The sequence below is a fragment of the Leptonotus elevatus genome, chromosome 4, assembly GCF_054856555.1.
Source record: "Leptonotus elevatus isolate MCC_2025b chromosome 4, RoL_Lele_1.0, whole genome shotgun sequence".
In the NCBI taxonomy this organism is placed as follows: Eukaryota; Metazoa; Chordata; class Actinopteri; order Syngnathiformes; family Syngnathidae; genus Leptonotus; species Leptonotus elevatus.
Genome location: NC_141242.1, coordinates 26,635,705 through 26,652,716, shown reverse-complemented (window position 1 = coordinate 26,652,716; position 17,012 = coordinate 26,635,705). Strand labels below are relative to the sequence as shown.

At 40.5% G+C, this 17,012-nt stretch overlaps 1 protein-coding gene across 4 annotated transcripts in view; it reads left to right on the top strand.

The window, feature by feature from the left end:
- Positions 1-17,012, top strand: part of LOC147176411 (genetic suppressor element 1-like) — a 77,979-nt gene that overhangs the window by 26,114 nt on the left and 34,853 nt on the right. The window contains exon 1 of one of the 4 annotated variants that reach the window (XM_086072960.1): positions 7,043-7,119. The exons of 2 other annotated variants lie outside the window; for them this stretch is intronic. The gene's annotated coding sequence lies outside the window, so the exon portion shown is untranslated. Of the gene's footprint in view, positions 1-7,042; positions 7,120-15,512; positions 15,640-17,012 lie in introns of those variants that run through there. One more of the 4 variants, XM_086072961.1, reaches the window with a different exon arrangement.

Below are 17,012 nucleotides of genomic sequence, written 5' to 3'. Positions count from 1 at the left end.
AATAAAGCATTCACTTAAAAGTAGAATTAGACTCGTTAAAGAAAGATATCCTGGAACTGACGATTGATTATATTTTGATTATTTGTTGGTGTTCAGATCACATGACGATCTGCTTAAGGTAAGGAAGAGCACGTACCATGTTGCATAAATGTTCATCTTGTTGTTCAACACGGCTGTACTGGCTTGACTGGCTTTTGTTAGAGTTCGTGCTGAGGGTCACATTATGGTGTTTGCGTCTTTTTTTGGTTGCTATGTCCATTGATATAAATAAATTGTGAATGACGTTAAAGGCGAGGAACTCCGGTTTGTTTTGGAACAGGTGCACGGAACTACCTAGCAGCTCGGCTAAAAACGCTTGATTTTGTGAAAACGCATTACATATACATATGTGGTGGGTGGTGAGTTTTGGACCTAGACTGTAAAGAAAGACCGTAATATAACAGAATTTTATTTTTTTTCTGTATTTTAAAAATATCATTTAATTTACAAAAAATAACTCTGATTTTACTACATGTCAAATGTAAAATAACATGAAATCACTATAACTGTAAAAACACACAATATTTCTGTTATTTTACAACAAAAAAAAACTCCATTAGAAATACATATATTGATTGTTAAAATATGGTCCCAAATGTATCGTAACTTTACAAATATTTGTCTGTTATTTAACGGAATAAAATTAATAATTTTACCATAATTTCTTTGTGAATTGAACGGAAAATAAAAAAAAATTCTGTAATGTCCTATAGATGGTCGCATTCATGAGAAAGTTATTTCACAGTATTTTTCTGGTGCCCCAGCTGCCGGAAAAATTAACGTTTTTCTTACGATTTTTATTTATTTATTTATTTTTTACAGTGTAGACCTTCAGTGAGTATTTAAGTGACCTTTTTTTCTTGAAAAGTCACTTTGAAAATTACATTTAAATCATGGCTGAATTGTCCTCCATTGTAGTACAAACTTTGATGCACAACAGCTCAATCAATAAAGGCAGAAGCTAAACGCAGCTGAACCAATGAGAGGGCGGATAAACTTGCTCATCACCAGACCAGCTAGAAGACGTTCAGCGGACGAATCTAAATCTAATTGGCTAAAAGAAAAAACAGCTATTTCAATGTTGTGTGTGTGGTCGATGCCTGCAATGGAGATTCTGCAGACGTTGGACGAAATAAGATTTGCATGGCAACACATCGAAGCTGAAAATTTATTGGACAAAAATAATAATTATGGGAAGCCGTGCGGCCAATACAGACACAATAAAGGCAACACATTTATTTTATGTTTCAGTTAAAAATAATGCCTAATAATTAAATGTTCTTATTAAGGAAACAAAATAAAATGGTGTTCATTTAATAATCAGTTGTGTATTGTGGATTTTCACCTATACAGTATTGCTCGTGGGTCTAGAACGTACACAGGGTTCACTGTAGTCCAAAATGCTAGTCGAGAAGTATGGCACACACCCACGCGCGCACCCCCCCCCCGCACCCACACACGCGCACACACACGCACACACGCACACTCACTGCACAGATGGTAAAGGCAGCGGCCCTTTCACACAGACAAAGGGAAGGTAATTCTCTCTGCAGGACGTGCTGGGAGCCGAGACAGGAAAAGAGCCGCGCACAAGCACACTCCCCTCCCTGTTTCCTCAGCTCAGCCCCCTCTGGGCCAACAAACATCATCAGAGTACACCGACACAATGTGTGTGTGCGTGTTTGTGTGCGCATGCATAACAATGTTATAGGCTAGAGGAGGACACACGAAGGGAAGGTGTGTGTATGAGGGGGGGATCATAGGAGAGGGAGAAAATGAGCAAGAGATAAGATGCAAAAGGGAAAGAGAGGGGTGACGCTAATAAACAGGATTACTGCTTATCTTTACAGTACTGTGTGTGTCTGTGTGCGGCTGTGTGTGTGTGTGCAAACGTGTGTGGGTTTCATTGCTGTTATGTTACAACCAGTTACACGTTATGCCAACATAATAACCAATGTAACTGGTATAGTGTTAGACCTTGACTTAGAAATGACCCAACTTGCAACTATTTCAACTTCATCAACATAGTTTAATGTTAATATAATAAAAATTATGGATGGGCTGGGAAATTAGTACCGATTTGTGAATCAATGACTTCATTTGAGGAGCCATTTTCTAATTTTGTGGAGCTTTTTTTGGCAGGTTAATCCTGAAGTAAGGGTTTTATTAAACAATGAGAATATGACAATATAACGTATTCGCAATTGCTTTTCTTTTTTATACAATAATATATATTTTTAACAAATTCACATTATGTGTAACAGCAAACTATTTCTTGTCCAGAAGCAAAGCTAAATTGATTAAAAATAATCAATATAAAAATACATACTACACTATAATGTCATTTAAGAACATTTATTTTGCAGACCTCAAATGTCAAAATCAAAACTCAGGACTCTTGTGAAAACAAATAGTGCTGTTAAGAGATTTAAAAAATGGAGAGATTAATTCATTTTGATTTGTAATTAATTGATCTAATTAATCTATTTTTTAATCTCACTACACCACGAAAAGCCCTCAAACAGAAGTATTTTCATTGACATATATTATTATTTCAAGTTGCTAGCTCTTTTTTTTTCTAATTGTTGCGCTGTCTGTCTGTCAGTCTGTATGTATTTGCATTCATGGTGTGTGGCTGTGTTCAATTCCCCAGTCATTTGCCACCTCAAGGAAATATTTGGCACATTTTCAGCAAAGTGTCTTTTTTCTGTTTTCACAACGGTCAGTGCAAAATGAGTTGAGGTTCCACTCACCATCAATAAAGTAACTGGTCACCCTCAAATAGCTGTGGTTGAGGTCAAGTCATTTTTGGTTATACCAACACACAAATCTTTCATGAAAATATTAACTGGCTCTTCTTGAGTTTAGTTGGGCGAAGAACTCTGCCATGGCTTGCTACATTAGCGTCTTCGTTGCAATCGTTAGCTGTGGATGCAGCCGCGACTAGGTGCTTTTGTAACATGTACGTCGGATAAAATACCCCTGAATAACCAAGCAACATGCATGTTACCACTTGGACTAGTATCAGAAGATTAGTAGGTTCAAGGAGGTGATAATAACCAAAACACAGAGCCAAATGTTGCCATTCAGTGCATGTACATTCATGTGGTAGGCTAAACTTGAGCTGCTTCTCTGGTGGTAAGTAAAGTCACTACAATCTAAGAAGGCATATCGCTCTACAGTTAGTTAGGGTGTTTTTTGAGTGCAAATTTAGTATTCATCGGACTGACAACTCTCACGTGCTCTCACAGGAACCATAAAGTAGAATAATGCGATTAAAAAACATAAAGCTATAATCAAGACTGAAATTAATTAATAGTAATTCACTCGATAATTTGACACCCATACAAATAATATTACTTATATTTCATACTACTTGTCCTAATATATCACCACTGCTGTGTGAAAAACACTTATGTCCATTTTTGTCTTTTTTTATTTATTTAAATTTTTATGTTTTTGGGATGAAACGGAATGCAGACATCCCCAAAAATGTAAAAAAAAAAAAAAAAAAAAAAGGGGGGGGGAATAATAGACAAGTATTTTTCACATAGCAGCGACGATATTTTTATTTTAATTGGCCACTCCTCCTGGCTGACATTTGATGTGACGTGCTGTAATTAATATCTGTTTCTGTTTAGTGAGTAGACTCCAAACACGTATTAATTTGAGTGTTCTCCGCTTTATCATGGTTCCAGCCAGATATCTGCGAAAAAGTGTACTTGATCACTCTAAGCACTTAATTCTGGTGCCATGTCAGTATTAGGTAAGCTTAGCAATTGCATGTCTTCTCCATGTGTAGCTTATTCACTGCCATGAGGGGTGATGATTACTGACTTAGGAGCCACACCTTATATACAGTATATATAGTAGCCAGCAAAGCTTGTTGCTAGCTACCTGGTTGTAGCATAAGTAGCACCAAGCTTACCTTGACCTGACATATAAGCGCACTGTGGCAACGTTAACAGGCATGTGTACAGCCCAGCCAAACTTTTTGGACAGTGTCCACGGTTTAGAAAAACTTTAACATTTGGGAAAACTTTTATATTTTATTTTTTTATTGTATTACATTTACATTTTTAATATTTTAATTTTATTAAATAAAAAAAATACAACTTTAAAAATAAAAAAAAACAGCTTTGCTATTCAGTGAGTTTTATTGAGGCCCAAAATACAAATTTTGACCCGAAACTGCGATGTGAAACCACTTATTTTGAGCTTTGCAGAGCAGCAACAAGCAGCATACAATACTCACATACTTCTCTCTACTATGTGGGAACAACAATGATTATTATTATTATTATTATTATTATTATTATTATTATTATTATTATTATTATTATTATTATTATTATTATTATTATTATTATTATTATTATATTATTTAACTGGGATGTGAGCAATGAACCACGACATAGCAAGGACCAATGTTGGCGACGAAGGCTTTCTGGTCTGTAAAAATTAGGAATGTTTAATACCACTTTTTTCATACAAATACCAATACAAATACTGAACCCTTTGAGTAGTCATCGATACCAAGTACCAATACCACTAGTACTTTTGATACAATTTCACCCCAGATAATTTTAAAGCATGAGTAACAATACCTTGACATAAAGCCTGGTATCAGTCCGATATCGAAACTTGGCATTGGTACTCGCCCATACCAAGTAAAAAATATATGTAAACAAATTGGAGGTGGCGTACTGCCAGGAATGTATTGTGTTTGAAAAAAGAGACTTCACAGTAGTCTGTCGCAAATGCCAGGTTAAACTCCCAGGTCCGCCCACGTCTGTGACTCGACCCTGTTTGTGATCTCCCACCTGACCGGAGCGGCAAACAGGCGTCTCATTTTCATTGGTCGGGGAAGGGAGGATACATTTGAATAATCAGGGCCGGAGGCTTATGGCTGATTTGTGTGTGACTGCGTGCACGCGTGATCATATGTGTTAGGGACACACACAAGCAGCAAGTGCAACCTTTGTTTATTTTTTTAGTTGCAGGCACATCCTCACCTGACATGAATGGAGTGTGCGCTCCCCGTGTGTGTGTGTGTGTGTGTGTGTGTGGGTGTGTGTGTGTGTGCTGTTTGCATACAAACGTGTGCATGCTTGTGTGTGTGATGGATAGAAGGCTTCATGAGAGAGGAATAGGCTAATGAGCGGGTCTCCAGAGGCAGTAAAGAATCCTGCAGCTATTAACTGCCACATTTCATAATAGCCTCTATGCTTGTCCTCTTTTACATGTTGGGGGCGGCGGTCCCACCGTGTTACTCACCCTGGCAATGCACTGCACTATGTGCTTTGACCAACCCACCGAAAAATACATGCTCACACGGAGAATGTTCCATCAGTGTCTCACGCACCTGCAGGAAATGTGAAATGCTCTCGTGTACGTTTACAAATTCTGTCCTCATACAATGAGCACACACACCAGTCAATCTGTATAGGTCACAGAGGATGGAGGTGAGACACCACCCACCTCTGAGAGTGGCTGACTGTGCACAGCCAGACCATAAATCAAGTCAGGCTACACATGTCCCCATAAAGACACACACACACACGCACACACTCTCTCTCTCTTTTTACCCTGAGTATAGGTTTGAGCACAACAGCCACTGATGTGTGTGTGTGTGGTGGTGGTGGGGTGGGTGGGGGGGGGGGTACTATGTGAGCCTAATTCGTGTGTTTTCATGTGCTCTTCCTGGAGCTTTGTGTTTGTGGTAGGCATGTACATTACATGTACATTAATTAGAGAGAAACATAAATGCCCAACTGGCATTTGTATTGGCGTATTATGGGGAAGCAGTGGGACGTGGTAGAGAGTCGCAGGTAAAAAAAAACATGCAAATCAGATGCTAATTATTTGTGTGTGTGTGTGGTGAGGCAGGTAGCAGGGTTTGAGCTTGGTGACATACAAGCTAGCTTGATGGTAATTTGACCCAGGTTCTCTCAATTTGTCCGAAAAGGATGATTTATTTGCGACAAAGCCTATCCTTGTAATTTTGGGGGTGCTATTGTTCGCTACAGCGCCCCCAAAAATGGGCTTAATACGCGTCTGGCCATGTGTATGTATGAATAGAACAGCACAGTGTTGGAAGTATTATTTGATCTTTAAACTTATTGAAACCGACTTTCTAAAGTCTTCCTCAGCAGCTCACCCGCTTGCTTGCACAGTTCTCCAAATAAGAGGAAAAAGAAGGAAGAAGTGCTCACTTAAACCTGTTTATTTGTCACTTTCAGTTGAAGTTTACCGTTAAACTGACACATAAAACAAGAGAATGTACATATTGTGTATTTAAACACCAACATGTTCAACCAGATCTTATAATTCCGTCTAACGAAAGTCTGCTAGCTTAATGCTAACATATAACATGAAATGCCAGTCTGCTAACGGACAGTAGCATATTCATGACTGGAAAAATAGAAACCTTCCAACAAGTACAATATTAACACACATAATGCATCAAAACAAAAAGAGGGCATACAACACATGCATTCATTCTCTTTGCTCTGTGGAAAACGTGGTCTTCATCGTGCTGTTTCTTACACGGCTTCTCTTTTGGTAGAGCTCATTGCTGCTGAGCATGTTGTGGCATAACGTGGTACTACACTGAATGACTTGCCTCTATGGATACTGTAAAAATCCTTGAAAAAAAAGTGGTTGCCTATAAAGAGTAGAATGACTTCAACTGGCAGATGTGTTGACATGATGACATGAGCGTCATATCTCCAGTGTCCTATAGGCCTGTGTGAGCTATCAGCACTGTGTGTGCATGCGTGTGGAAATGGGCAGGCGGGTGGGGATGTTTGGAGGGGGTTTGTTCACATCTTCTTCTCTCTCCAACCCTCGTTTCCCCCAGGGAGCATCAGTGGAGCAGGTGCTAGACCCCCCCACCCCACCCCCCACCACCACTCTCCTCCCTCCCCTCTCAAGCCTCCCTCGACACCCCCCCCCCCCCCACACACACACACACTCTTGTCTATCCCATATCCACACAGTAGCTGTATTTTGTCACAGTGAACAGCGAGATGGGCTAAAGGCGAGGACTGCTTTTGTTTCTCTCTTTCCATGTAAGCGGTAAGTTGTCTGTTTCATGCTTCTTTTTTTTTAAAGCCTGAATGCTGCTTGTCCAATCAGGATCTCAATGTTGCGTATGCACAGCTTTGAATTGTCTTTGTTGACTTGATGACTATTGCAGTAGATATTTATCAAGGCTAGACTTTTCTGTTGGAACAACTTAATTGCTGTTTGCCTTAATGGTATTACGCTTGTGTTTCTTTTTATTTGTGGTGGAAATGGCTCTTTTACGCTGCATCCTTTTTTCTTTCAATCTACATTGTAAATGCTGCTTGTCCAACCTGAAGCCTCTCAATGATGTCTACACTGGGCTTAAAAACTAGGAAAAAGTAATGAAATAAGGAATGGTCTGCTTAGAGAACAGGAAAATGTATCTTGGCAAGATTTCTTACAAGTAAAAATTTAGTTAACCTCAACTCCACTTACCGATGTCATATTTTAGACAGGCTAAACTTACTCATAACTAGTAACTAAAACTTTAGATTCTCTGACACAAAAGCTGTCTCATAAAAAAATCGATCTTATAAGCATATTTTGCCTTGATTTGAGATATCTAATTATGGCTTGACTTTTTTGAATTTTTGCAGTGGTTGGACAGCTAAGGTTTCAGTTTTCTGTGGTGACTTGATGGCTATTGCATGTATTTATCAGTGCTAGATTTTTCTTTTGCAACAATTTCATCTCATTGTCATTTATTTGCTTTGGAAATGACTCAGTGTGCGTAACCCAGCAAAGTGTGATGTGTGTGATTTAATGTCACAAATATTAAAGTATTCAGTAAAGACCTAATCAATTTCACGGAAATTCAAGTACAGAAACCAGAAGTCCATTTGATTCTGTTTGTCATGTATGCCGATAGTATATCAAGGAAAGAAAACAAATGCAGTGAAGCACTTTTGAGCCTTTTGAGTGCCAAGTTGTGTCGCTTTTATTGTTAAGCTAAAATGGAGTACCTTTCCGGCTGGAGCGTGTTCACGACTGACTGGTGGTCAGGCGTTTGTTAGCTCGTTAAGCACCTTCCGCTGAGACGTGCTCTTTCCCGTCTTACCTGTTGGTGAGCAAACAAACGCTCCCGTTTGTGGCAAGCCAAAGTTAACGAACGTGAAATTTAGACAGAGGGTTGGGGTTTCTTAGGGTAAGGGTCAAAAGGTAGCTGCGCGTAGTTATCTAACACAGATAGATAGATAGATAGATAGATAGATAGATAGATAGATAGATAGATAGAAAGATAGAAAGATAGATAGGGATGGATGGATAGATAGATAGATAGATAGATAGATTGATAGATAGATAGATAGATAGATAGATAGATAGATAGATAGATAGATAGATAGATAGATAGATAGATAGATAGATAGATAGATAGATAGATAGATAGATAGATAGATTGATAGATAGAAGGATGGATGGATGGATGGATGGATGGATGGATGGATGGATGGATGGATGGATGGATGGATGGATGGATGGAAGGATGGATGGATGGATGGATGGATGGATGGATGGATAGATAGATAGATAGATAGATAGATAGATAGATAGATAGATAGATAGATAGATAGATAGATAGATAGATAGATAGATAGAAAGATAGATAGGGATGGATGGATAGATAGATAGATAGATAGATAGATAGATAGATAGATAGATAGATAGATAGATAGATAGATAGATAGATAGATAGATAGATAGATAGATAGATAGATAGATAGAAGGATGGATGGATGGATGGATGGATGGATGGATGGATGGATGGATGGAAGGATGGATGGATGGATGGATGGATGGATAGATAGATAGATAGATGGATGGATGGATGGATGGATGGATGGATGGATGGAAGGATGGATGGATGGATGGATGGATGGATGGAAGGATGGATGGATGGATGGATGGATAGATGGATAGATAGATAGATAGATAGATAGATAGATAGATAGATAGATAGATAGATAGATAGATAGATAGATAGATAGATAGATAGATAGATCTGTGCGTCAGTGGAGCGGGGCAGGGCAGTGTCAGCAGTCCCTGTTCCTCGACCTAGAGATGGTGCTGTGAAGTGGATGCTATGGATTGTCCGTGATAAAGAGAAGCTTGTTTGCGTTGTCCTTTCTGATCCAGACATCAGACTGTCCAATTCAGTGCCCACAACAGAGTCCAGCTTCCTCCTCAGTTTGCCCAGGCGAGAAGCATTTTCTTCAAGTTTTCCTCCCAGCACAGAACTGCATCCAAGGGCTGCTCTTGTGGGGTTAGGATGATTTTGGGTTAGTTGCTGTCACGGAGTCTCCCCACATCTCTTCACCCACTGACTGTGATGCGGGGTGTCATCCTGCAACACCCACGGGAGTCAAAGAAGACCTTTAACAGTGGCTGTATTGTTGGCGTCAAATAGACAGACGCCACTGGGTGCATTAGCAGCAGCCAAGCGGATCACTTGGCTATTGTGCGCGTGTGGTTGTGTGTGTGTGTACAGCCTGCAGGTGGAGTTCGACACACGCACACACGCACATGACCTCCATGCACCATCTGACCTGTCATGGACCAGCTGCTGTGCAAAGCATACCGAGTCAACCTCCAATCTCTTTTAATGATCCTCTCCTCATGTTTATATACTCAAGTAGCCCACTCACACACACATCACACACACACACACACCCACACACCCGCACGCACCCCCCCCCCCCCCCCACAAGGCTGTTTGTTAGTCATTCATGCATTGAGTGGCAGTTTGTTTTAATTGACATACCAGGAAAACAGGTTTGGAGGCAACTTGTTGCTAGGCAGAATTCATAGGGTTTGGTCCGCCCAAGAGGTGTTCATTGCCAGTAAGTTTTTGGTTGTAGTTGTAGCCCATATATCGCTGCATTCAAACACAATTTTTACAGTGATTGCATTTTGGAGTTACAGTTAGGGGTGTCAGGCAATTATTATTTTTTTATTATCATTAATCACATGACTTAAAAAGTTAAATCACGATTAATCACACATTTTATATCTCTTCTAAATGTACAATAAAATGTACAATAAAATATTTTTTTCTAATTTTCCATACTCTTGTTAACATAAAAGTGGGGGAAAAAATGTTAAACTAATTGTAATATGGCATAAAATTGAGTTCAAATTAAAAAGATGTACTGTACTGTAAAAAAATAGTGTGTTATTGATTTGTGTTGAGGTCTTTTTTCTGCCACTCGATGGAATAATTGCATTTGTAAGACGTTGGTGACAGCTCAGTGCATTTTTCTTTTCATATTAAGAGCCATATAATCCTTGACATGAAGTAACTTGTAAAATTCTGCACATTTTTAAAATTTTAAAATACAACTTGACCCCATTCTCCACAAATATATGCATTATTATTAAATGTATTACTACTACATTTTGACGTGGACATGTCTGCTGCGTTGCGACTGGAATTCCCCCAGTCCAGGCTTTCCAAGTAGGGGGCGGTCATTGAATAAAAATTTTACACCCCTAGTTATAGTCAATATTTGCAGAGGTTGGCACTTTACGTCATTACGTCGGTCCATCGTTGACGGATACCCACATTTTCGGCGCATTTTATGACGCAAAGTCTTGAAAAGTTACATGGACTGAGAAGTACGGTCTGTACTAAGTCAGATTGATGGCCAAAAACCTGCTTCTGTCCGTGTGTTTTTTTTATGCTACGCGTTATAAAGAAAATGTGGGCATCTGTCAACGACGAAAGTGCCCACCTCTGAATAGTTGCAAACTTTGTAGGCCAGAAATGTGAAATATTTATCTGTTTGTTTGTTTTTAAATACCTCATTTGTGAAATGGTTGGGCTGAAGCATATTCAAGCTCACTTTTGACAAGAAGTGAGGAACATCCTGGACTGGTTGACTAAATCACAAGACGCATACTGCATTTACATTCACACCTATAGACAGAGTCTTCAATTAAAAACCTCAAATGTGTGTTTTTTTGGGGTGGGGAGTGTCAGAGGAGGCAGGAGTACTTGCAGAAAACCCACGCAAGCAATCCACTTTGCTACTTTGCGTTGTGCTTCACGCAGCACACACTTTGGCCGCCGCCGCACGCTTTTTCCCCAGCAGCACCTGCCTGCATGCATCTGCTATTTTATGTGTCTCAGGGCGCCCTCGTGTTTGTTCAGATGATCGAGGTCAAGCCGGCGCTCTGTCGACACCTGCCGTGTGAGGCAGCTCGGGGCCACATGACAAAAAGGAGGAGGAGGGACTGAGGCTGTCTGACCCCCTCTACACAAATTGAAATGATGAGGCTGATTTGAGATAAGAGACGAAATTCCCATAGTTTCTCATAATAATATATTTATAAAATAAAATAAATCAGCAACGAATGCAGAACAAGTATGAGAAACATGTGTAAAAATGTTTTTTTTGTTCTTACAGTGTAATCAAATTGCAAAATTACACTCTAAAAACAGTTGGTTCAAAAATAACCCAACTATGGGTGAAAAATTGCCTGATCCTCTACTTGAGTCTATTTGACCCAACTTTGAGTCAAGAAGTGTGTCTTTTTGTGTAAAACAACACAGAAATGTTGGTCAAATCCTTTACTTGGGTCAAAAAATTGGGTCATTTTATATAAAACAACCCAGAAAGTTGGGTCAAATTGACCCAAAAAATGGTTTGGTCCATTTTTGATCCATAATTGGGTTACTTTTTTTTTTTTCTTCTTCTTTTTTTTTTGTTAATTGGGTTACTGTTGACCCAGCTGTTTTTAGAGTGTATATAATGTACAATGTTCTTTTACCTCCTTTACAGTGGAACAATACAATTATTTTTGATGAACACTTAGGCCTACAATACTGTATGTTAATGTTAGTCACGATAATTGGAGAGCAAAGTATTTTTTTAGGTGCTACTTGGGCCAGGGGTAATTGTGTTTCCTAAGTGCTTGGTTGCCAAATGACCGAATACGATGAGAAGACTAGCGTCCAATCAGCTCTCTGACGTAATCCTTATATTGCTTACAGCCACTAGAGGGGGCATTTGGGGTCCTGAGTTCTAACCAGCATTTCCAAATGTTTAGAGTTGTGATAACGCATTTGATTTGAGTGAAAATTGAAACAATGAAGATTATTGTTGCGTATCAAACACAATCATTGTGTCCACAATGTCCATGACTCACTGCTTCCGAGTCCTTAATTGTCTGTGCCTGAGCTGGAGGTGTTGCTTCTTACACTCTGTGCTTTTTCTGCTCCATTTATCCCAGCAGCACAAATGCATGCTGGCTGTTTGGTCCCCCGGGGTCGCATGCATATATTTTGCGGAGCGCAGTGTGTGTAAAGTCAACTGAGTCAGCTGATTTGTGTGTGTGTGTTGCAAAGGAAGATCACCTTTCCTCATGGATGTCTTGCTGCATGTCCCCCCCACCCCCCTGACATTTATGTGCACTTACGGGCCTGTTTGTATGTGGTGGAGGAGAGCGAGTCACTGTGTGTGTACGTGTTGTTTATGGATGGTGAGGAAGTGTTAAGTGCTGCTGTGCGAGCGAAGCTAGTAAAGCCATTTAGCAGCCCCGTGAGGAGCCCTGAATGCTGGTCTGACGCCACTCTGACTGCTGTTACAGACAACTTTAAGAGGCCGTAAAACATTTGGCTACTTTTCCTCTCATTCGCACTCAGTATGCAGAATTCCTGGATGTCGGCCAGCTATTGTAACTGCTATTCGCGTCAGCTGTCATAGCAGCAAATAACAAAGTGGAGCGCATGTGTACAAGCTAACTAGAATAGATTAAGGACATATTTGTGTCAGTGAACGGTGACACATGCATTTTTTTAGTCAACGAGAAGGCTACGTTCACACTGCAACTCAATTACGATCCCCCCCCCCCCCCATTTAATGTGACACATATCTGATTATTTTCATGCAGTGTGAACAGTATAATTCCAATTTTTTCAGATCCGACCTGAACCTCATTTGTATGTGGTAGTATTAATTTTATCAGCTATTTTTAGATTTAGTCTCAGTTTTAGTCCAGTTTCAATTACGCTTGTTAGTTTTTAACGTAGTTCGTCACCCCCATCATCCTGTTTTCATTTAGTTAATTTTTAGCCAACTATAAGTCTAGCATTTTAGTCTTTTTTAGTCTTTCATGTCCAAGAAAACATCACTTTATCCGTCTACTTTTAGTCAACAATAACTGTCAACGTTTTAGTCTAGTTTTCCATTCATCCATCCATCCATTTTCTTAACCACTTGTCCTCACGAAGGTCGTGGGGGGCCCTACCCCAGCTGGTTTCGGGCAGTAGGCGGGATACACCCTAAACTGGTTGCCAGCCAGTCGCAGGGCACACAGATATGAACAACCATCCACACCTATGGACAATTTGGAGTGTTCAATTAACCTGCCATGCATGTTCTTGGAATGTGGGAGGAAACCGGAGTACCCAGAGAAAACCCACACAAGCACGGGGAGAACATGCAAACTCCACCCAGGAAAGCCTGGACTCGATCTCACGCCCTCTGCACTGGGAGGCGGACTTGCTAACCAGTCATTCACCGCGCAGCTCTAGTCTAGTTTTAGTCAGGATAATAATTTTACCACTGTATATTTTTTGTCAGCAGATAACGTTGAACATTTCGGACCTAAAACTCCATCCATCCATCCATTTTCTGTACCGCTTGTCCTCACAAGGGTCGCGGGGTTGCTGGAGCCTATCCCAGCTGGCTTCGGGCAGTAGGCGGGGTACACCCTGAACTGGTTGCCAGCCAATCGCAGGGCACACAGAGACGAACAACCATACTCACAATCACACCTATGGACAATTTGGAGTGTCCAATTCACCTGCCATGCATGTTTTTGGAATGTGGGAGGAAACCGGAGTACCCGGAGAAAACCCACGCAAGCACGGGGAGAACATGCAAACTCCACCCAGGAAGGTCGAAGCCCGGACTTGATCTCACAACCTTTGCACTGGGAGGCGGACGTGCTAACCAGTCAGCCACCGCTGTGCCGCCTGGACCTAAAACTATTTCACAAAAAAATTTCTCTCATCTTTTTGAAAACAACTTGACACACAATTACAGTATATCAACAAGTGGCTACTATCGCTCCATGCTACGAGCTAGTAAATTAGCCAGCATTAGTTAGCGGTCAGATTAACTTTATTGTTGGAACATTATAGCCGTTGGATTAATGTTACATTATAACTATCATTTATTTTCACGTGATAGTGTCACAGTGACAGATTAGCAGAGACAAGATTTTACAAAATCATAATTTTTTTCTCATTTTTGTTCATGAACTAAAATGTCCATAGACTATAGTCCAGTTTTTATTAAGTGAAGTACATTTTTGTCTCATCTTCATTAGTCAATGAAAATGCATACTGATTTAGTCCCAGTTATTGTTTAATAATAAGGATTTTATTGTAGTCTAGTTTTAGTCCGGTGGAAGATGTGCGTTGACGAAATTATTTTTGTTAAATTTTCGTAGATGAAATGAACACTAGGGAGACTAGTAGGAGATCGAGGAGTGTGGCCTCATTTCCCCAAAATATTTTTTACCTATTCAAACCAAGACGGATTTCTGTTGCTGTTTGTAAACTCAACATTCAAAACTGACGCTCAAGGAAGCTTTGGACAGCAGCCAACCAGGAACGAGCGTGAAAACAGTCCACCAATCAGCAGCCCGCGTTCGCACAGCTAAATTTGCATATGGCACTGACAGTCGCTTGCCTCAGTGGCTTGGTTGGAGGTAAAACATTGGAGTCTGGACCATATTTACTTAAACACTGCCATGTGACATTATTTTGTGTGTGTGTGTGTGTGTGTGTGCGTGTACGTCACTTGACGTATGTGCTAATTGCACATGCGTGTCACATCACAAGTCGCATTTGTTTTTGTAATATGAACAAGTACATACAATTTAATTAATTTAACAAATATCTGAATTTGGCATCACGCCCTGCAGTGTGAACGTATCCATAGTGGAGTAGACGTTGAAGTAGTTACACGTATAGTTTGTAAATTGTCAATTTGCTATGTGAACAACTGATTTCCTTTCGCTTCCAAATACCATTTTTTACTTCTGGAGGGGCTATATTCAGAATTGCTCTCCACCTACCATTTACACGGATCCATTCTGACCTAGGTAAATAAATAAATTCATGTCACAAAGGTGGGGAATGGACTACTCCACCCGCAAACTAACTAAGGAGCAAATGACTATTTTAACAATCTCTCCCGTCCTCATGTTTTCACCCTTGGCCGAGGTAATAAACCAGCTGAGCCATACACACGTACACATGCACGTGAACACACGCGCAGACACACACACACGCACACTGGCTGCTCTTAATGAGCTGACGCAGTAGGTTATGCACCCCCCCCCTGTCCTCAGTCTGGTGAGTGTGTGTGCCGGGATGGGTTATTAGAACGGAAGAGGAGGTTGCGACTCGGGAGGCATCATCACTCTGGCACGTCGGCGAGTAACTGTGTGCGCGTGCGCGCGCGTGTGTTTTTGGAAGGAGGAGGGTGGGGAGGACAGCAGGTCTGGACGTGTCCTATGGTATGACATCATGCTGAGCTTTGCTATTGTTCACTTAGGCACAATGTATGTACTATGTGTGTGTGTGTGTGTGTGCGCGCGTGTGTGTGATTTTAATTATGACTCAGAGCGGACGTTATTAGCTTGTGTTGTTGATACACCATCCATTCATCCATCCATCCATTTATGGATTATCCATCCATCCATTCATCCATCCATCTATTTATGGTGTATCCATCATCCATCCATCTATTTATGGTCCATCCATTCATCCATTCATCCATTCATCAATTAATCCATTCATCCATCCATTTATGGTGTACCCATTCATCCATCCATCCATGGTGTATCCATCCATCCATCCAATCATCCATCCATTCATTCATCCATCCATTATTTTATGGTGTATCCATCCATCCATTCATTTATTGTGTATCCATCCATTAATCTATCCATCCTTCTATCTATCCATCCATTCATCGATCCATCTATTTATGGTGTATCCATCCATTAATCTATCCATCCTTCTATCTATCCATCCATTCATCCATCCATTTATGGTCTATCCATCCATTCATCCACCCATCCATCCATTTATGGTGTATCCATCCATTCATCAATCCATCTATTTATGGCGTATCCATCCATTCATTCATTAATCCATCCATTCATCCATCCATCCATTCATTAATTCATTCATCCATCCATCAATTTATGGTGTATCCATTCATCCATCCATCCATGGTTTATCCATCCTTCCATCCATCCATTCATTCATCCATCCATTATTTTATGATGTATCCATCCATCCATCCATCCATTCATTTATTGTGTATCCATCCATTAATCTATCCAGTCTATTCTATCTATTAAGCTAGTCTTAAGTGTAGCCTACTGTCATTCACCAAATTGTCAGGTCACCGTCCATCCACCAGAGCACCCAGGATGGTGCAGAGTAGCCTGCCAAATTCCCAAACACACACACAAAATCGTAGAATTGTGAGGCAGATTTGCTAACCACTCGCCCACTGTGCTGCTTTAATTAAAAAAGTTAGCTTCCCTTTAAAAACAAAACATTCCTCTTATGCTTTTGCTTTGTTTGACCTTCTGAACCTCCCCGCCACACAACCACTCCTTAATACACCTCCTCTGATCCCTTGTCTCCAAACAGATGAGTCTGACTGTAAGAGCGACAGTCATGGATGGATGGTCGGTTAATACACACATGCGAGAACACACACAAACACACACACATACGCACGCACCCCCCCCCCCACACACACACACACCAAAGCCCAAAGGAAGGAAGGATGACTACGAGAGCACACTTTGAGAGAGAAAACTGGAAAGCAACGAGTGACAGAGACGACATGGAGGAAGGGGGAGGGGGGTTG